This window comes from Lissotriton vulgaris, chromosome 5, assembly GCF_964263255.1.
Source record: "Lissotriton vulgaris chromosome 5, aLisVul1.2, whole genome shotgun sequence".
Taxonomy (NCBI): domain Eukaryota; kingdom Metazoa; phylum Chordata; class Amphibia; order Caudata; family Salamandridae; genus Lissotriton; species Lissotriton vulgaris.
Genome location: NC_141693.1, coordinates 1,346,225,627 through 1,346,247,343, shown reverse-complemented (window position 1 = coordinate 1,346,247,343; position 21,717 = coordinate 1,346,225,627). Strand labels below are relative to the sequence as shown.

General features: G+C 45.0%; 1 pseudogene; it reads left to right on the top strand.

Annotated features, from left to right (window-relative positions):
* The first annotated feature begins 17,912 nt into the window (after positions 1-17,912).
* Positions 17,913-18,810, top strand: LOC147712577 (GTP-binding nuclear protein Ran pseudogene; annotated as a pseudogene).
* The last annotated feature ends 2,907 nt before the right edge of the window (positions 18,811-21,717 follow it).

Genomic DNA, 21,717 nt, shown 5'->3' with positions numbered 1-21,717 from the left:
AAGGAAGGTTAATACCTTCCATCCCCATGTGGACAGTAGTCCCCAAAACCATCCTATCACAGTCCAATCTCCTGTGTCCTGGTGTATAGACTCAGAAATTACGTGCAATTTAGAGATGGCTTGGTATACCGTAGGGGCATTATCAGGAATATAAATGCAGCAACTAGACCCGATCAATTTACAGACTCCTCCACGATCTGCAAGGACAATGTCTAAAACCATCCTGTTCTGCAAAGTCATAAGGTAGTCCGCCTGAAGTTCGGCTGTTAGATTACTCAAGGCTCCAGAAGTTACATTTATGGTAGCCTCAACAACACAAACTAACTGTCTAATGTTTCTGCTATTGGCCATTGGGCCCCAGAAAGGAAGTAACCCTTTGATAAAGTCACCTCCTTCTTGTCCTGCTGCGTCCTTAGAATCAATAATCCCTCTGCCATGTCTCTTTCTATGATGACCTTAAGGAGCAGTATATGTCGGAGGGAGAAGAAAAGTCACATAACAAGTTCCTGAAAAGTAGGTAGGAAGCCACGTGTAGGCTCTGTCGTGACAGACAAAATATGTGCCTTGAGATGGCACTAACGGTGAAGAAATCTGGGGTGAATAGATGTATGTATGGGAACAAACACTCTTTTCCTGTTGATTTTTAATATTCTGGCCATTTATCTGCAGACATAAATTACCTTGATGAGGTACTGTCCAAATTGGTGGGGATCTCCTTCGTCTAGCCTTATCTGTGAGGCTAGTAACATAACGAGTCACGTTCCAACCATCATACGCTTGTTTCTCATCAACGGGAATCTTACCAATTTCGGCAATTCTAGCCATGGCCACTATTACCTTTATCAAAGAACTGTGACTAAAATCTGCTCCACCACCATATGGACCACCAGGAGGATATCGAAGTTGGTTCTGATATACATTAGAAAACATGGCCAAATAGGCCCAAGCGGAACCTTCGTAGGAAAACGGAAGGACTAAATATGGCATCCCTCTCTCTGTGTTATGGGGCATGAGCCCACAAACCCAACAGTCAGTAGTATTGACTACCAGTTGATGCTGAAGTAACAACTGGATAAATGAATTGTTGAAGTATTCTGTTCTCTTAATTTGCTCGTGCTCTGGGAGTGTATGGAACTGATGCGGGGAGGCAGTAGTAGGAAAAGACAAGGAAACAGAAGTTGGAACAGGTGCTTGCTGCATAATGTGAACAACCCAACTCACACAAGCCAAAAAAATACATGAACATATTAAAATACATAAGCCACATGGACTAATTAACAATTTCTTATATTTACTTTTCATTTCTTGCTTTTTATCATTCTTTTCCACTTTAATATCCATTCTCTAAAGCGTTGCTCACAGCAATCTTCCTAGATCACTTAGCTGTGATTATTAGCCGTCCTATGACACTGCAAGTCCTGCAGACCTACTGTCACTACTCAGGTCACAGCCTAAGACTCCTACCGTGACCCTGCAACTTGATGGATAGTGAAAAGAAATGTCTCTCAAAAGTGTAACCAGAAAAAGAAAAGAGAAATAGTTCATTTGTTCTGAATCGATCTGGGTCTTAAGTTGTACCGGGTCTTATCAGGTACCGTTTGCTCTCGAAACAAAGTCTCTGAGTTTGTTGTGTTCAATTGCAAATGTGATGGTACAGCTTCTTGCAACACGTCGTCGTCTTCTTTTTCAGAGCTCGTTCGATCCAGACGTGCACTACTGAAAGGTACAAACCGAGGGACCCTTTCGCTCTCACTATCACCTATACCCTTGCGGACAGACTGGTCAAAAGGCAAAGGCAAAGGTACCCTTTTGCAGTGCCCGCCATGAATCCAATTCTTCTTTCCGACGACCTTTACAGCTGTACGTGTTACCAGTAGAACTTGCCGAGGCGGCCCCCAACGAGGTTCCAAATTCTTTTTCCTCTGAAAATTCTTCAGGCAAACCCAGTCTCCGGGTTGAATGGAATGACCTGGATCTGCAGAGGCCTCCGGCAAAGCGTTTTGAACCTATTGGTGAAGAACACGCAATTTAGTGGTGAGGTCATGTAAGTAGTCAATCAACATAGGATACGGGATATCAGAGTACTTTTTATGTCGAGGGACTCCCCAGACGTTAGCTGGGCGCCCAAAAACGACCTTGTATGGGCTGAGTCCTAAAAGAGAATGTACAGCTGTTCTCGTAGATAAAAGTGCCAAAGGTAAAGCTTCGGGCCAAGCAAGGCCCGTGCTGGCCTGAATCTTTGCCAGTTTGAGCTTGAGAGTGCCATTATAGCACTCCACCAAACCTGCTTACTAAGGGTGGTTTGCCGCATGGAATTTCTGCCTAATACCAAGACCCGCACACACCTTCTGCATAATTTGGCCTACAAATTCACTTCCATTGTCACTCCAGACAATTCGCGGCAAACCAAACCTCGGGAAGAATTCCTTCAAAAGGACTTTGGCAGTAGACAAAGCAGTATTGTCCTTAAGGGGGTAGGCCTCTATCCATCTGGAAAAGGCACACACCACCACCAGAACATATTTAAGGTTATTACAACGTTCCATATGAATGTAATCAATTTGTAATACCTCAAAAGGATACGTAGGGGGAGCAAAATGACCTGCTGGAGTTGGGGTTCCCTTTCCTGGATTATGTATCAAACAAACGATACAATGTTTCACCACATTCTCCGCACATTTAGAGATTCCTTCATTCTGCCATACTGGAGCCAGAAGTTTGCATATTCCTTTCGCACTGATGTGGGCTGGACCATGCGCCATAGTAACTACAGGCAGTACATAGGCGTCTGGTAACAGCCAACGCTGATGTTCTGACAATTCCGTCCAACACCCTGTCGCGTCCAACATTCCCGTACTTTCTCTCCACTTACTCAATTCCTTTCCAGTAGCCTCTTCTTGAATCATTCTCACACTTTTTATTGTGTCCTCACACATTCTTCCTTCTCTGACCCATCTTGCAGGGCCTGCAACACATATGCGACTTGTAGCATCTCTCGCTGTTTCTTTTGCTACCTCATCTGCAAAAGCATTCCCGCGGCCTACATCATCAGTGATCTTTTTATGTGCACTACACTTCACTATCGCTATTTGGGTAGGCAAAGCAAGTGATTCGAGAAAGTCAGTTATCAACTGACCATGCTGTATCTTAGTCCCATGGGAAGTAAAGAATCCTCTTTCCTTCCAAAAACGACCGAAACTATGAGCCACGCCAAAGGCGTATTGGCTATCCGTGTAAACATTCACTCTCTTTCCCTTAGCCAACACATACGCTCTTGTCAGGGCAATTAGTTCAGCTGCTTGGGCTGAATTCTGTGTAATGCGTGCTGTCTCCACTACCGTATACAAGGTGGTAACAGCATAGGCCGTAGTCGTCTTGCCATTAGGAAGCTTGAAACAAGACCCATCCACCCATAGGATCCCATCCGGGTCCACAAGTGGTGTGTCTTTTAAGTCTATTCTGCCTTTCGTTTCCTCCTCTGTTCGAAGAAAACAATCAAGCTGTTCTTGAGTGTCTTTCTCTTCTGAAATGGGTAACAATGTTGCTGGATTCAAAGTATTACACCGCTTGATGTGTATATGACTAGCCAAGAGCGTCAGTTCATACCCAGACAAGCGGGCACTTGTGAGATGTTGTGTTTTTGTTCTGTTCAAAAGAGTATCCACTGCATGTAGTACCATAACAACAAGAGTGTTATCCAGTACCAATCCAGCGGATTGATGAATGGAAATCGCTGCTGCTGCTGTAGCTCTGAGACAACTAGGCAATGCCTTGGCTACTGGATCCAATGTAGCCGAAAAATAGGCACATGGACGTTGTTTGTCTCCAAATTGTTGCATTAAAACTGACAAGGCACAACCTTCTCTTTCATGAACGTAGAGTGTGAAAGGCTTACTGTAACCTGGAGTACCTAACACAGGGGCAGAACACAAGGCTGTACGCAAGTCAGAAAAACTCTTCTGACATTTGTCAGTCCAAGGAAGAGGTTGGGGTGTGTCTTTCAGAGTAAGTGCCAGCAGAGGTTTAGCCAACAAAGAAAAATTTGGAATCCACTGTCTACAATAAGAGGTAATGCCCAGAAAGGCACGCACCTCCCTTTGTGTGGATGGTACAGACATTTGTGCGATTGCTTGAATACGTTCTGGGGTCAATCGTCTTCCCTCCTTTGACAAGAGATGACCTAAGTAGGTAACCTCTTGGCGGCAATATTGCAGTTTAGAGGGTGACACCTTGTGATGCAGGTCAGACAAATGACGCAACAGTGAAACAGTCGCATCCTTACAAACATCCTCTGAATCAGCAGCAACTAACAAATCGTCCACGTACTGAATAAGAGTGGCACCTGGGGGCAAAGTGAAAGCATTGTGCGGAGATTTCAAAGCATGACTATAAATGGAGGGACTCTCACAATAGCCTTGAGGTGCACGTTTGAATCGGAAACTTCGGCCTCCGAGAGAGAAGCCAAAAATATCCCTACTCTCCTCAGCAATAGGAATGCTGAAGAAAGCATTTTTGAGATCAATAACCGAGAACCAGGCAGCTGAATCGGGTATCATTGTGAGCAAGGCAGTGATATCTGATACAACAGGAAACTGGGGGACAACAATTTTGTTGACCTCCCGAAGATCGATCACAAAATGATATACAGGAGGCTGAGAAGGATCAGTGCGTTTAAGGACAGGTAGAACAGGACTATTGCAAACATTTCCTCTCGTTTCTTCGACCACACCCTTCTGAACCAAATCATAGATGATAGCCAACAAAGCTCGTTCACCATCGTTAGAAATTTTATACTGAGGAATGCGTGGCAATTTAACATTAGGCTTGACAGTAACCACGTAAGGCGGAATCTGGAGCAGACCAACATCATTCGGACCCGTAGCCCAGAGCGTAGCAGGAAGAGAATGCAAATCGGGTGGGAGTTGGTCCTTAGACAAATACATAGGAGAAACCAACTTCTCACCTAGAGTAAGATGTACACCAGAGGGGGAACAATACAATGTTGCATGAAGACGTTTCAACAAGTCCAAACCCAACAAATTCTCGCCACAACCAGTCGTTAAAATGAGCAGGCCTTCCAAATCATAAGGACCAATTGAGATAGGCAAAGGGCAAGAAACCGGGTTACTAACTGGGGTGCCAGAGAATCCTACAGAAACGTTTGTTAAGCCAGACAAAGGTGCCCCAGGGAGTTTGGAGTGAATGATAGAACTTCTCATTGCACCAGTATCCAAAAGAAAGGGCTCTGAAACACCCAATGCAACAACTTCAACATAAGGCCCATTCTGATCCACTGGAACTGATACGACTCCCTTGCTTTGTCCATGGCTGTTCTAACTAGTGTGAAAATCCTGAGTCTCACTTTCAACAAAATAGTCGTCATTGTAATATTGCGCAGACTGAATATTCTGCTGATCAAAATAATTCATAGAATTCTGAGGGGGAAAGGAACGCTGTCCTTGAGACAACGCACCTCGCCCTCTACCTCTGGGTGCTGATTGAAATCCACCATTACGCTGCAATAAAACCGGACAGCTATTCTTAAAATGACCTTCCTCTTTACAATAGGCACATTGATTAGGACCTAGCAAAGGTGGCGGAACGAAAGGTTCAGGTTTTTGTAACAACCTCTGAAGCTGGGGAGGCTGTTGAAATTGGCGCTGAGCGGAGCGGAACGAGGGGGATAAGCCTGTTGCAAAAGAACCTTCGTTTTAAATTTTTTAGTCTTCTTCTCGATCTTATCCTTTTCCTCCTTATCCCTATTCTCGTAGTACTGAGCAGTAGCTAATATCTGTGCAGACGAAGAAACAGCCCACGAACTTTCAGAATCTTTCAATTTATGCGATAATTCTGGAAGTAAATTAAATACAAATGTATCCACAAATAATCGCTGTCCACCCTCAGTACTCATATCTTGACCACTGTGGTCGATGAACTTCTCCTCGAAACGAGTAAAGAAATCGGAGACACTCTCATCTTTCTTCTGCTTACACGCAGCTGACTTATCCCAGTTAACACGTAAGGCAGGCATCATCATTTTCATTAAAGTGATGATTCTACCGGGCAATTGTGCAATTAAATCATCTGGCTTAGCACCACCTACTTGTGCTGCATCTGCGGCAGTTATAGCAGCCCAATTACCACCTAAAGCTTGGTCGTGGTCCTCCCTACGAATCGGAGCCCATAACACTTGTGGGACTACATTTCCCATCAGCATATCAATATCGGCCAAATTCATAATACACGCATCAACAGTCTGGGACAGCTCTTTATAATACCCAGCAGGATTTTTACGAGGGTCCGGTAAAGACTGTTTGAGCGTCAAAACTTCAGATCGTTTCCAGGGGACATGTATCCATATACGCTGGAAATGGGCAGGGATACGCAGAAAAACGCCTGCCTGTGGAACCTCATCTCTCCATACGGGAGGAACTTCCCTCATAGGATAATGTTTCATTTTCTGTCTAACTGCAGGATCAGGTTCAAGAATAGTCTGAGAAGAAAATAAAGACCTGAAAGTGACAAGTGTCCTTACGGCATCTTCAACTTCAGAATCCACAATAAGTCCTTTATCAAATTTAGCCTGCACATCTAACAGGCCCTGGGGAGCTAAACCCAAATCCATATCCTCCCATCCTTTGACAAGATTGTCACACATAACATTAAAAACATATCTCTGCATGGGCGCATTCCACTGGAGAAAAGTGCTCATAATATCGGGCACACTATACTGTGGACCACTCATGATCCATTTGTGAGCAAGAGAGTCCAACGCAATTCGCTCGTCGGAACCTGGGAGTTGACTACGGGATTGCCTTCGGGACAGAGCAGGAGTCATGGTAAAAGACCCAAAGAAGGGGGAGAAAAGGCCAGAAACAGTATCGACCAACCGTTTACGAGCTGTGGGAGAATCTGATAGTAAAACTGGAGACAAGGTATTAAGCAAAGGAGGAGAGGAGCTGACAGTTTCAAGAGGAACCAAGGGTAAGGGAGACTGAGGTACAGAAGTCGGTGGCAAAGGAGGCGGGGTGGCAATACTGCAAGGGGCAATTGTGGAAGAGCCGGATCAACTGGCTGAACAACAGGTTGCTGGACAAGTGGCAACAATGGGGGTGCATTAGCACCTGGTACATAAGGCGGAGGCAACCTTAACAAATGGGACATTAAGGGATCTTCGTCAAGATCCTAACTCTGTGGAGAAGCAGGCAACACAGGGTAACATCTATCTATTGCCATACGATGCTGTCTGTCTGAGACTTCAATCGCTCGATCAATCTCATTTTCTCTAAACTGCTGGGCAGCCTGTATAATCGTCATATCTTTCGCTTTCTTTTCTCTTTTTGCCTGCTTAATTTCTCTCTGTCTGGCTTCTTTACGCCAGAGGCGGAAAGAGTCAAACATTGCCAGCCAAGCTTTTCTTATGAACAAAATTGCTTCTAGATTGTCTAATATGTCAGGCTCAAAGCTACCATTTTGTGGCCACTGCAAAACACCATCATCTTTCTTTGTGTATCGGATCCATGCCTCGTTAAAGACAATGGGGCCAACATCATGTTTGGAATAGAGCTCATAAGTGGGAATTCCCATCGGAGGAATCGGACAAGAGTCCTCTAGCCGGGAATCCCTATTGCAACCAAGACAACAAAACTTCCTAAACTTGCTAAAACCAGGCATCTTTAATTCACTGGTCTGTTGACAAACTTCAAGGGGTTAAAGCAAATAACACAGCACAAACGTGCTCACCCCTAGGATTCAGCTATTGCAATGGTCGAATAACAAACCCAAAAATAAAACAAAGAAGTGGGCGCTACCCACTAATACTTAACTAAGTGTTCTCTCACTCCAACAGAGGTCCGTCTAACGTCTCGCAATACCAGTCATCACCAAAGGGACCAAGGCAGGGCGGCAGTCAGGGCAGCAGTCGTCAGCAGCCGTCGGAAAGGAGTAGCCACGCTGCAAAAGACCTTTGGTCCACTTTGACATGCAGGGGTCGCTTGACGTGGTTCGCGAATCCTCTGGAATTTTCTTGCGAGGCTCCTCACAACCCTCGGGCTGAACCCCTATCACTGAAGCCGCCCCACATTGGGCGCCAGTTGGAGAACCGGGCCTTACGGGCCTGGCGGCGCAGGGTACGCCTTAAATCCCCGAGTTCACCTGCCTTGTCAGACAGAGACACAAGACACTCTGTTAGGCGTAGAAAACCAGGTTTATTAGCTGCAGCTAAGCACAGTTGTCCCAGAAGTACAGTGTAGGTTCTCAGGAGACTGCCACTTTATTCTGTGGCGCACAATCTTTTGTAGCACACATATTTACAACGTATACTCCCAATGCATACAAAGCTAGCCAATAGGAAAAGTTGGAAAACAAACTATCAGATGTCCCAAATACGCCCTTCTTTCAGACCCTGTGTATCATCCCTCCCCACAAGTTAATTAGTGCTAGTGCCTACAATCCAATTTGCAGGTGGCAGGACGTATTTGTGTGCCTCAAAGGATGGTTATGTAACAAGAGAATACAAGGAGAGAATAGCGAAGGCCAGTCGGATAAGATAAAGTAAGGAAAGAATAGGGGAAGCCAAATAGTCAGTCAAGACGGGGATCAATCAACCCAGACATGGATTAGTGAACTCGGCCAGACCCTGACATCGGTTTTGTAAACAAGGGCAGGGGGTTACTTTTTAACAGAAGAGACACGTAGCAGCTGGAAAAGGCAAAAACACTCCGTTCGCCGTGCTGCCTGAGTGAGGGCAACACAAAATGGCGACGAGACACAAAATGGCGGCCAAATACGGGACGAAGTCGGAAACCGAAGAACCTCAGCAGGATGTGCAGGATAATCTGGGGATTAGGCACGGAGCGTTAGCAGAATGTGTCCACCATCTTAGGCTGCTGGCCACGCCCCAAGTGTAACGTTACATGTTGTATTATATATCTGGATGAAATGAAAGAAGACACAAAAATACCAATTGTGTGGCACATTATATTAAGGACATATTTTTAGCTTATGTGTTTTAAGCCACGCATTTTATTACATTAAAGACCCTTTTGGAGGGACCCCCCTAGTTTTTACTTTCCACTTAAAGCTCTGGAAACAACACCATGTCACAGTCGCCCCACGTCCAGGCACTGTGCATCATGCGTGACTCATTACATCCACTTTTTCAGATTGCCTACGTGCAGGGTCATAGTGAATCCTGCCCCACCCCACCCCTTGATTTAGGAACTTCAGCGTTGGTGTAGTTCTTGATGGGTCTCATAATTAATGTGAAAAGGTGAGTGAGTAAGTAAGTGAAGGGATGGGTGGATGGATGGCTGGATAGATGAGTGAAATGATGGATGGATGGATGAGTGAAAGGGTGGATGATGGGCGAGAGAATGGGTGGATGGATGAGTGAAATGATGGATGGATTGATGAATTAATAAGTGAAAGGGTGGATTGATGAATTGATAAGTGAAAGGGTGAATGGATGGACGGATGAGTGAAAGGGTGATTGTAAGGCTGGATAGGTGAATGAAAGGGCGGGTAGATGGACAAAAGGATGGATAGATGAGTGAAGGAGTGAAAGGGTGGATGGATGAGAGAAAGGATGGATGGATGAGTGAAAGGATGGATGAATGATAGGTTCAATGGATGGATTAATGAGTGGATGAGTAAATGGATGGAAGGATGGATGGCTAAGTGAAAGGGGAATTTAAAAAGAAAGGGGGATGGGTAAATGGATGACTGAACGGGTGAATGGGTGAAGGATGAGTGACTGAATGGATGAATGAGTAAGTGAAAGGATGGCTGAATAGGTAAATGGCTGGATGGATGAGTGAATGGATGGATGGGTGGAAGAGTGAATGGATGAGTGTACAGATGGATAGTGTAAAAGGGTGGATAGATGGATGGATGATGGATGAGTAAAAGGGTGGATTGAGGGATGGATGATGGAAATGATGGATGGAAGGATACGTGATGGATAGGTTTGTAAATGGATGAATATGGACATGGATGAGCACACAGATGGAAGGACAGAATAAATGGTGAAAGACTGAATTATGGATGAAAGTATGATTACACATTGTAAGCCCCATTATCTTAAGCAACATTTCCTATACATTGACTTTCATATTTATATGAGTGATTGTCTCTATATAATATGTGTGTGTTGTAACGCATTCCAACACTCTGCCCCACATACTTGGGATGAGTAGCACTATAGAAGAAATTAAATACACATGAAAAAGGTCTATGTGAAGATGAGGTGCGCTATTGGAGGCTGGCCGGACCGGGCATCAGGCGTTTTCTCTGGGAGCTGGAAAGGTGGGGGTGGTTTTGTTACCACAAAAAGACCTGTACATTTGCTTAAAGCTGAGCGCATAATGACAAACCATGAAGTGCACAATTGTCTCAACCTAATATAAACTTATTTTCACTTGTACTTTAGTAGTTGTCTATTTACATATTTATATACTATTGCGCAACCTTCTCTAATGTGTCTGTAAAACTTACCTTTTGTCCTGAATTTCTGTCCTGAATTTTGACCCTTTGTCCTGAATTTTTACACTCACTGTCCTGAATTTGCACCCATGTCAGTTGGTCACCCTACCACAGATGTGTCCGAAATACTGACATATCTGTAGGCCCAAAAGTCTCAGATTACATAAGACTGACGTAACTACAGCAATGCGTCAAAAATAGAGGCGATTCCCATTGTAAAGCCACTGTGTCAATTCCTATGCGTGGTGAGAGGCGTTGGAATTTTGATGCATTCAAGTCTTGGCTTAGAGTGGCCTAGTGAAAACTTGAAAATTTCACTGTATCAGTTCTCAGTGGCTTTTTACGAGGGTACAACTATCCTGCATACAGTATGCACAGTGCAGGTATGTGACAAAGGTCTACACAAACTGACGCATTTGGCCCAATGCATCCGTTTGTAAATATGGGGAATTTGGAGCACTGAGTATGCCGCTACTGCAGAAAAAAAAGACGCAGCTATGGGCACAAGCTACTTGTAAATGAGCCCCAGGGTATTTCTGTGCACAATTTTTGCAATGGTCTGAAAACACACCTTCACCCCAATGAAAACAAAGGAGAGCTCTGTGCTCTACTCTAAGTTGCAAACACACTTGCCCATATAGTTTTTTGGCGTACATTGCCATATGTTTTAAGGATGAAATTCATGGATACTGGATTTTGTTTTAATTCATTTAATTCATTAATTATTTTTCAAGAATAAGGGCCGGATTTCGAGTTTGGCAAATTCAGACGGGCCATCAAAAACTGTCTGCTCAATGTCCGCCGATATGAAGGTTCGTCCATCCTATTTAGAGCATAGAAGTTTGATGAACAAACGTTTGACATTCGTCCGCTGCTTCTGCCACAATTTTAGATCTCGCTGATCCAACACGCATGTGTTGATCTGCGAGAGTTTAGTGGGACTTTTAAAAATGCTCCCAAAGTCTGCAGATCGGACATAGTGCATGTGCGACGGGCGCGTGCACCATTTGTCCGCCTGCAGCTTTGGGAGCAAATTCGCGGCCGCTTTGATGTTCTCAGTGAGCCGCGTGGCCACTCAGAACATCAAAGCGGCCGCAAATTGCTCACAATTTGTCACCCCTTCCTGCTTGTTTGCTTTGCCTGTGCTGTAAACCCAACAGGGGAGCACAGCTCCCAGCCCGGTCCTGGATTTTAATCAAAGCGGCTATGGAATTGTCTACTGAAAATCACAGCTTTGTAAACTGCCTTTTAAATTCTTCATGTTTCCAGGCTTAATTATGTAGTTTCAAAAGGTATACACCTGCTTCTCCCCCACACACAATACTTACAGCCGGCTGGATAGAATACTAGTGGCGAATGCGGGGCTCACTATGGAGGTGGAGGTTGCTCACAAGCGCGTTTTTTGTCGGACCACTCACGGTGGCGTGTACAGTTAAATGGGGGCTCTCGACGGCTCGTCCTCGGGCCTGGAGGCTTCCGGTAGATATACTTCAAGACCAAATAGGTAAGGCGCATGTGGAATCGGCCATTGGTGATTACGTAGAGCTCAACTGGGCGCAGGGGGGCTTATCGGCGGCTACTAGGTGGGAGGCCCTGAAGGCGGTAGTAAGGGGAGCCTGTATGGGGCTTACTTACGGAGTGAGGAAGCAACTCCTCCGGGATCTCCAGAATGAGGAGGCCGCCCTACTACAGGCCCAGCTTGTGACGGACCCCAGTGCCCAGCAGCAGCGGGAGGAATTGGAGGCCCGCGCTAGGATACATGATGTATTTTTTTTTTTTTTAAATCCTTTTTATTAATGGATATCACAGGCAGAATTAAACAGAACAATCAAAATTTTGTTGTACATAATTTCCAATGTCTTTAAAGATTATTACAGAAAGCAGTTTACCATAACTAGTAAGTAATAGTCAATTCTCAGTCAGACAAATGAAAAATAGTTATAAAAAAAAGGGTTTACACAAATAAATACAATCTTAACTGAATTTAAGTTAAGCACGACTTCAAATCAAGTTAGTTAGTGTCGGGTATATAAAACATGTCTCCCCATATTCTCTTTACTTTAATCATTGCTTTCACTCCTCTTTTCCTAGCTAAAGATAGCTCCATATGATGTATCTCTTTAACCAAGCACCACCATTCGTTCACATTAGGTGCTTGATCAGCTATCCAAGCTCTGGCCAAAACTAACCTTGCACATGCCAGCACAATAAAAATTAAATCTTGAAAAGGTGTGGGGTTAGTCTGTATACCTAGCAATATCATTTCAGATGTTAAAGGTGCATCAATTAGCAATTTCAATCTCAATATCTTCCCTATATTATCCCAAAATGAAGCTAGCGCAGGGCATAGAACCAACATGTGTTCTAGATCTGCCGCTTGTAGATGACATTTGGGGCATTTGGTTCGATCATTAGAGCCATTATTCAAGGACCATTTGCTTATTTGCAGAGGAGTGTAGTAAAGTTGGCAAATTGTTTTATATGCTTGCAGTTTTAAGCTTGAAGAGTGAACCAGCGTATCAATTTTCTTTAAGGAGTAAGATATTTCATTCGAGGAGATACCTGTTGGAAAGCAAAGGGCCCATTTCTCTGCTATTTTTGGACACTCGTCTGGTTTATTTTCAGTAAGACATTTGTATCCCTCACTAACGGTTACTATTTGATTTTCCTCTCCCTTGTACAAACATTGCCAAAAATCCGAGTCCAGAATCTCTTTCATTTTTAATTTTCTTACAAAAAAATCATGAATTTGTGTATATTTAAAGTAAGTATGCTCTGGTAGTTTGTACAATAACCTTAATGTTTCAAACTCCAAAAAACCTGAGGAGCCGTAAAGATCCCCAAGTTTCAATATACCTTGACTCGCCCATATTTTACACCCAGAATCAGAAAAAATGCTAGGTAAGCGTGGGTTGTTCCAAAGACTTAAAAGTGGGTGATAAAATGATAGCTTATTCTGATTCATAAGTATCCTCCAGATGTTAATTATGTCCTTTGCAGTCTTAAACCTCACTCTTTTGAAGTAATTTGGATCATTACGTCTAGCCAGAAACTGCAAGCATTCTGGCCCCAGCATAAATTGATGAAAAAAGTATGGATTATTGGAATTAAATAAGCTCTGTATCCGCCCCAAAAATGATGCGATATAATACGATCGGAAATCTGGGAAATAAGCCCTCCTTTTATAAACGGGAGTTTCACAGAGGAAAGTGCTCTTCGGTTCTTTTTATAGCCCCAAATGAAGCTGCCCAATATACCATCTAGTTTTCTGAAAAAGACTGTGTTTATTTTCAACGGTATACATCTGAATAAGTATAAAAATTTTGGCAGGATATTCATCTTAATAAGGTTGATTCTCCCGATAAGATTTAAAGGTACCTTATGCCATTTTTTAAGGAGGGCCTCAGTTTCTTTTAATAAAGCATCATAGTTCAGTATATTAATTTCCCTTATATTGGATGTTAGCTTAATGCCTAGGTAAGTAGCAGAATAACTTACTCCTACCACAGGTATTGTCGGTTTGTAATTAGCTATTATTTGTGTTTTATCTAGGTTTAGCTTATAACCTGAAACTTTTCCAAAGGCTTCTGCCTCTTTAACTATACCTAACATGGATTCAGTCACATCGCTTGTATAAATTGCCAAATCATCGGCGTATGCTGTTATTTTAAGAGAGTTTGCCCCGAATGTAAATGGTTTTATCATAATTTGAAGCTGTATGGCATTGATAAAGGGTTCCATGGAAAGGGCAAATAAAAGGGGTGATAAAGGGCAACCCTGCCGAGTTCCTCTTCTAATGGGAAATTTAGTAGAAAGTAGGCAGTCGTATCCAATTAATGCATTAGGTAAATAATAAAGTGCTTTTATCTTGGCGATGAACTTACTTTTAAACCCCATTGCTTTCAAAACTGACCACAGGTAGTCCCACCCCACTCAGTCAAATGCTTTTTCAGCATCAAGTAGTATAATACCGAGTGGGGTGGAGTTAGCTGCGGCCACGTCAAGCACTGTGATGGCCGTATTTGCATGCTGCGTCGTATCTCTGCCCAATACGAAACCATGCTGATGTTTGCTAACCATTCTCGGCATAATGGGGGACAGTCTCAACGCTAATAATTTGGCAAAGAGCTTGGCATCCGCATTGATCAAAGAAATTGGGCGATAAGATCCACATTCCATTGGATTTTTATTCTTTTTTTAAAAAAATATAATTTTGGCGGTGTTCCAAGATGGCGGGGCCCCTTCTTCTGTAGCAATCTGATTAATAACTAAACAAAGTATAGGCACGAGCTCTTCCCAGCATAATTTATAAATTTCAATTGGAAGGGTGTCATCTCCGGCAGCCTTTCCAGATGGAAGGGAAAAAATAGCTAATTTTAATTCTTCTTCAGTAAAATCTTTTTCTAACTCTTCCATACAATTCGAGTCAGTCTCCGATTGCCAGTTATTTCTTATATAGTTCTCCACCAAATCAGTTGAAGGCACATTCTCGGGGGTATACAGCTTAGTATAGTAATCAGCAAATTGTTGCAGTATCTTATCGGGTTGAGTATAGATAGTACCATCTGTTCCTTTTATACTCTTAATTAGAGAAGTGGCTCGTTCGTCGGCTATTTTATAAGCAAGTATTTTTCCTATTCTGTCGCCACTTTCATACTGTGTAATTTTATATTTGTGTAATTTAGCGGTGACTTTATCTCTTACTCACGGTGGCGTGTACAGTTAAATGGGGGCTCTCGACGGCTCATCCTCTGGCCTGGAGGCTTCCGGTAGATATACTTCAAGACCAAATAGGTAAGGCGCATGTGGAATCGGCCATTGGTGATTACGTAGAGCTCAACTGGGCGCAGGGGGGCTTATCGGCGGCTACTAGGTGGGAGGCCCTGAAGGCGGTAGTAAGGGGAGCCTGTATGGGGCTTACTTACGGAGTGAGGAAGCAACTCCTCCGGGATCTCCAGAATGAGGAGGCTGCCCTACTACAGGCCCAGCTTGTGACGGACCCCAGTGCCCAGCAGCAGCGGGAGGAATTGGAGGCCCGCGCTAGGATACATGATGTATTAGACAGGCTTGATAAATACACATTGGGCCAATACAGGCAGCGCCTTCACAGGGAGGGTGATAAATCAGGGTGGCTCCTGGCATGGATATTGAGGAGAGAGCAGACTCCGGAGCGCATAGTGGCCTTGCGGGACAAGACTGGACAAGTGGTGTATTCGGAGAGGGCGGTCCTTGGGGTCCTTCAGTCCCATCTGCAGGAAGTTTACACGGCGGACCATGCTGTTTCGAGAAATACATATCTCCCTTACTTGCGGGACATATCAGTGCTGACCCTTTCAGATTCTGATAGGCAGGAGCTGAACGCGGTGCTAACGTTGGCAGAGGTCCGGGGGGCGTAGGCCTGTGTGCCACGCGCAAAAACGCCAGGGAGTGACGGATATCCGTCAGAATTTTACCAGGAATCCGGGGAAGTATTGGCTCCGCTCCTTCTCCAAGTCTTCCACGAGGCGTTCGATAGCGGAGTGCTCCCACAGAGTATGGCCTAAGGGGAAATATGCATGCTCCTGAAGCCGGGGGGGACAAGCATGACGCTTCGGCATATAGGCCAATATCCATGCTTAATGCGGACATTAAAATACTGACCAAGCTTTTTGTCTTACGCCTGGCGCCCCATATGGCGCACTTAGTTCATCAGGACCAATGTGGCTTTATCCCCGGGCGGAACACGGCCATGAATTTATGACGTCTAAATCATATCCAGCACGAGGTGAGCGACAGGGACGAGCAGACGGTCTTGGTCTCCATAGACCTGGCCAAGGCCTTTGACACAGTGGATTGGGGCTACCTGCAGGAGGTCCTTAGGAAGATGGGCCTTGGGCCCACCTTCCGACATTGGATCAACATCCTATATAATTCCCCGAGAGCCAGGGTGCGTCTGGGAGCTGCGAGGGCGGAGGAGTGGCGGTTGGAGCGGGGCACGAGACAGGGGTGCCCCCTTTCGCCGCTGCTTTTCTCCCCCGCAATTGAGTCCTTTGCCGTCTTGTTATGGTCTGAGATGAGGCAGTGGGGCATTCAAGTGGGCGACACATGCAACATATTGTCGCTATATGCGGATGATGCCTTATTCTATCTGGCGTCTCCGAGAGAGGCACTCCCGAGATTGCTACAGCAACTGGACCGTTTTGGCGTGGAGTCGGGGTTGCGGATCAACAGGAGTACGTCCCTCATTTTCCCATTATCGGGATTTGATGAGGTCCCCCAGGACGAACTGCCGGATCTAGGGCTCCACTGGGAGCATACCAGTTTCCCCATCTGGGTATTCAGGTGGCCTCTTCCGTGGAACAGTCCTTGGCCCGTAATATAGATCGGGTCATAGCGTCTCTCCGGGGCTCGGTGTCCTTCTGGAACACGCTCCCGTTGTCCCTAATGGGGCGACTGGCCATATCCAAAATGGTGATGCTGCCAAGGACATTGTATGTCCTTCAGAACACGATGTGCCCGCTCCCGCCAAAGATCTTTCGAACCCTCAACACCCTGCTCACCTCTCTGTTCTGGGCGGGTAGGAGGAGCAGAGTAGCCCCCCGTACCCTAGTGCGCTCCTACGAGGAAGGCGGCCTGGAGGCCCCACGCTTTGATCTTTATTATTATGCGGTACAGTTGCTCCCGGCGGCCAGATGGTTTGCGGACGCTGATGTATGGGAGACGCAGTTGCTCGCAGGAAGGGTGACAGTGCAGGAACTACAGAGGGCGCTGATGCGTGGGGCAGGACCTGACACAGGACTGCCTTATGTGGTCAAACACACGGCTGGCGTTTGGCAACGCGTCATAGAACGGGTGCAGCGGTCAGCCCCGTTCCACAGAGATCTGCCACTCTGGTGCCTGGCCCCTATAGTGGAGTTGGAACATCAGATGTCCTTTCGGGAGTGGAGACTTGGGGGCTGCGAGGTTCTGGATGATTTGTATCCCTCAAGAGCTTTGGGACCTATGAGCAGGCAGTGGAGTCCTTTACTCCGAAGTCGATCAGTCGTTTCTCGAACAGCGATAGAGACAATTGCCCTAGATGCGGCACAGGGGGGTAGGATTCTTGCACCTGGCTTGGGAATGTCCGTTGGTGGGGAAATTCTGGTCTGAGGTGGTAGCCCGAGTGGGGACCACCACGGGACTCCGAATAGAGCTCACGCCCATACATTGTCTGTTGGCATTGGTTCCGAAGCCAAGGAAGCGGAAACTTTCCTATAAGCTGTTACAATTGATGCTAGTGCTGGCCAGGCGCAGGGTTGCCATTACGTGGATGGGACAGCGGGCGCCGGAGGTGGATGCATGGCTCAGAGATGTGAAAGAATGGGCACTGGTAGAGGAAACATGGAGGCACCGGCAAGACCACCTTCGTCAAGCGCCACTTGACCGGCGAGTTCGAGAAGAAGTATGTGGCCACGCTCGGAGTCGAGGTCCACCCTCTCGTCTTCCACACGAACCGAGGCCCCATCAAGTTCAACGTCTGGGACACCGCCGGCCAGGAGAAGTTTGGCGGCCTTCGAGATGGCTACTATATCCAAGCCCAGTGTGCCATTATCATGTTTGACGTCACATCAAGAGTCACATACAAAAATGTTCCCAATTGGCATCGGGACTTGGTGCGAGTGTGCGAAAACATCCCCATCGTGCTGTGTGGCAACAAAGTGGATATCAAAGACAGGAAAGTGAAGGCAAAGTGCATAGTCTTTCACAGGAAGAAGAACCTCCAGTACTACGACATTTCCGCAAAAAGTAATTACAACTTTGAGAAGCCCTTCCTTTGGCTAGCAAGAAAATTAATCGGCGATCCCAATTTGGAGTTTGTAGCAATGCCTGCTCTTGCACCACCTGAAGTTGCAATGGACCCAGCATTGGCAGCACAATACGAGCAAGATTTACAGATTGCCCAGACCACTGCATTGCCAGATGAGGACGATGATCTGTGAGCAAAAGCTGGAGCCCAGCGTCAGAAGTCTAGTTTTATAGGCAACTGTCCTGTGATGTCGATGGTGCAGCGTGTTTGCCACTTTATTATCTAGCTGAGCAGAACATGTGCTTTAATCTTTGGGATGCAGAAGGAGATGAGTGGGCTTCGGAGTGAATGTGGCAGTAAAAATTAATTCCTTCATATTTTGGACCTGCGTATTTAGCTGTTTTGGACTGCAATTACTTTATCCTCACGTTTCGAATCTAATTTAAAGACTGCTACAGTCGCATCACATTCAGTGGTGAACCCTGTTACTGTCGTTCCCGTTCCTTTTCGTTTAGACCATAATAAAGTTGTATTACAAATACCCAAGCAAGTCAACTTTTATACACAGTTGTAAAGTATCCATTATTTTTTGGGCACGCATTGTGTGATCTGTTAGGTGCCCTTCAGATCTGTTTGGTTTGTTTTCACGAAGACCATTTGCAATTGCATATCACTTTAGCTACTGTAGCAACAAGCGTAAGTTAGACTTTTTAAAATATTGGCTTTTGCTAGATGCCTAGATAAGTGAGTTTATGAAATTTTTGCCAATTTAATTGTTTCGTTTTTCACTTGTATGTAGCTGGCATAGACATTCCTAAGTAGATGTCTCGCAACTGCCAATCTGATACTCTAGCCTTATTGGTTCAACCGACTGTTGCTCCGTCTCCTGGCTTCATTACAAATAGGACTACTGTTCTTGGAACTACAAATGAAGTCGACACTGCAATTGGTGCTTAACGTCCCTACATTAAAGCAACAGCCACACACTGGTGCTTAGTGACAGGTGCTTATGGACACATTAAATGGTTGGCTTCAGTAACCTGATAAAACAGTGTAGACGTTGAACATGTTGCAAAAGAAATATTGCATTATGAATGGCTTACTAACCTGCGACTACATTGTTGAAATGGACCCAAACTAATATTGGTCCCCACAGTGTTGGCTAATTAAATGTTAGACGTAATTACCATGAAAAAAAAAAAAAAAAAAAAGAAACTGAACGAGGATTTTCTAGCGTGGCGAACCATGTGTATTGATGGAGCAAGGATTCGCACGTGAAGCACCTTGCCCAGTACAAGAACCTCGCCAAATGTATAAAACTACTAAAATCATTGTTTGTCGTTTATTGTACGTTTTTCCCCAACACGCGGGTGTCCCCGGATGCTTGCTTGTATGTCTTTTTCATATTAACGAAGCTTGCATTAAGGAAAATGGCTGTTTCACTGAAATTCAGTCTGCGCATGCGTCGGTCATACCCATGTGATGTGACGCACTCGCATTCTGGAGGGAATTTTGTGCTCATGCGCACTGTTGCAAACATGGCCGCTTGTCTCTCACCACGCTCTCTGCTTGCTACCGCTGCTTTTTGCTTATCTATCTTTTTGCACTAAACCATAATGCTGTAGTCATTATAAAGTAAGGGTTGGTTAATGCTCTATCACGGTATACAGTGTGATCATTCTGGATGTGATTTTAATTTGTTCTCGCTTACTTTTCATGTACCGCGTCTTTGTGGGCTGGGGCATACATGAGCAACGCCATGCTGAGGCTCCTCTGAAACCTGTCAGCTGACCAGGGAAAATCTTAACTGCGCAGAAGCTGAACCAAGCCAGCTGGCTCCTGAAGCACAATGCGCCTGAGAAGCTCTCTGGGAAAGCAGAGTCTTACCTTGGACTATGCAACTCTGTTGCTACCTATCGTGAACTCTATTGTAATGCTGTAATTCTGTGCATGGGAACGTGAACCGAAGGGGCGGACAAGAAAATTTAAATTTCATGATGAGAAAGTTGAATTCTAGGAGGTGGTAATGATCGCACCACCTCTCTTGACCAATCAAAATATGGGAAACTGTCACTTGCAACATTAGTGGGTGGTCTGGGGGACCCCAAAAGGGTATAATTGCCCTAGTTTAGCTTATGAAAATTGTCCGACTTGTCCGAGTAGCAGACCTGTCACTGACCCTACGATCTCAATAGGTGCTCAATCTGAAAGTGCTGCGGAGCACTTTGTCCATACTTTCCACAAACTCCTAAGGGGTGGAAAATCCTAAGTGCTGGCGAAGCACTTTGCTGGGAAATTCGAAAATCCAATCGGGGTTTCAGGCGGATTACTTGCAGAAGGGGGTAACGCAGGCGTTGCTGTCCGAAGCTGTGGGTGTTGGTCGTTTCCCTGGGAGGCCCAGTCCTTTGACCCGAACCTGAGGGGTATCCTGTCCTGATCTGTCCGTGGGTTGTACCTGTTCGCATCTGGTGTTCCTTTTCCGAGGGTCCCTGTCCCCGTCTTCCTAACTGACCCGTGGCCAGGGTTGGTCTTCAATCTGAATTAGGTAAATATTGATTGTGGGTTTGCGTATCTCTATCTCTTGTTTTTCCCCTCTCTTTTCTCTCTCTCCTTCGTATAATCTAGTAAAGCATTTTTTCCTGTGATATTGCTCTATTTCCGTTGAAACATCAAGTATATGTGTCTGATTTAGTTGGTTCCTTCTCTCCCCCCCTCCTTTAGGAGCTCATTGATTCTATAATAAGCAATAGCTTGTTCCCGTTTTTCCCTTTCCTTTAGTGGATTGCAGTGAACTTAGCAAGAATAGTCTGAAGTGATAAGGATAAGTACATGTTTTAGGCCCATCCATAACTCTTGTCTTAGTATATAATTGCAGTGACTAGTTCTGTTCTAAAACCTACCTCTAGTCTTCCCATATATCCTAATGGTCATTTTTTTTGTGCAAAGTTACCTATTGGTGTTGAGATTGATGTTTGACATATTATTCTGCATATCGCTTATTGTCTTGGCATCTTCTCTTTGAATCTTCATATAAAGTGTCAAACTTCATCAGGTGTCTGTGGTCATTTTACAAGAAAGTGGATAAGTATGTACTGTCGTAAAGAAATGTTTTAGGTTCCTGTCTACTATTTTTCCCTGATAGCTCTAGGTCCGTCGTTAATTTGTGCCTGTGGTAAGTCAGGTGCATGGTAAGCAGAGGTAATCCTGAACCATTTAATTACTCATAGGAGCGTGCCAGGATCTCACCCGGTTCACGGGAATCACTGATTGGAAATTGAAATTGCACGCCAGGGCCCAGTGCGTGTAAAGAGAAATTGGTGACCCGGGTGAACTGCGCGCTCTATCAGTAATTTTCTGGCAGCCAGAGGATGGTTTGGACTAGTTAGATTAGGTAGACAGGGAAATTAAGAAACAAACCGTGAATATAAAATGTGCTGCTGATTTCTACTGTAATTTTTTCAAAGTTTTGA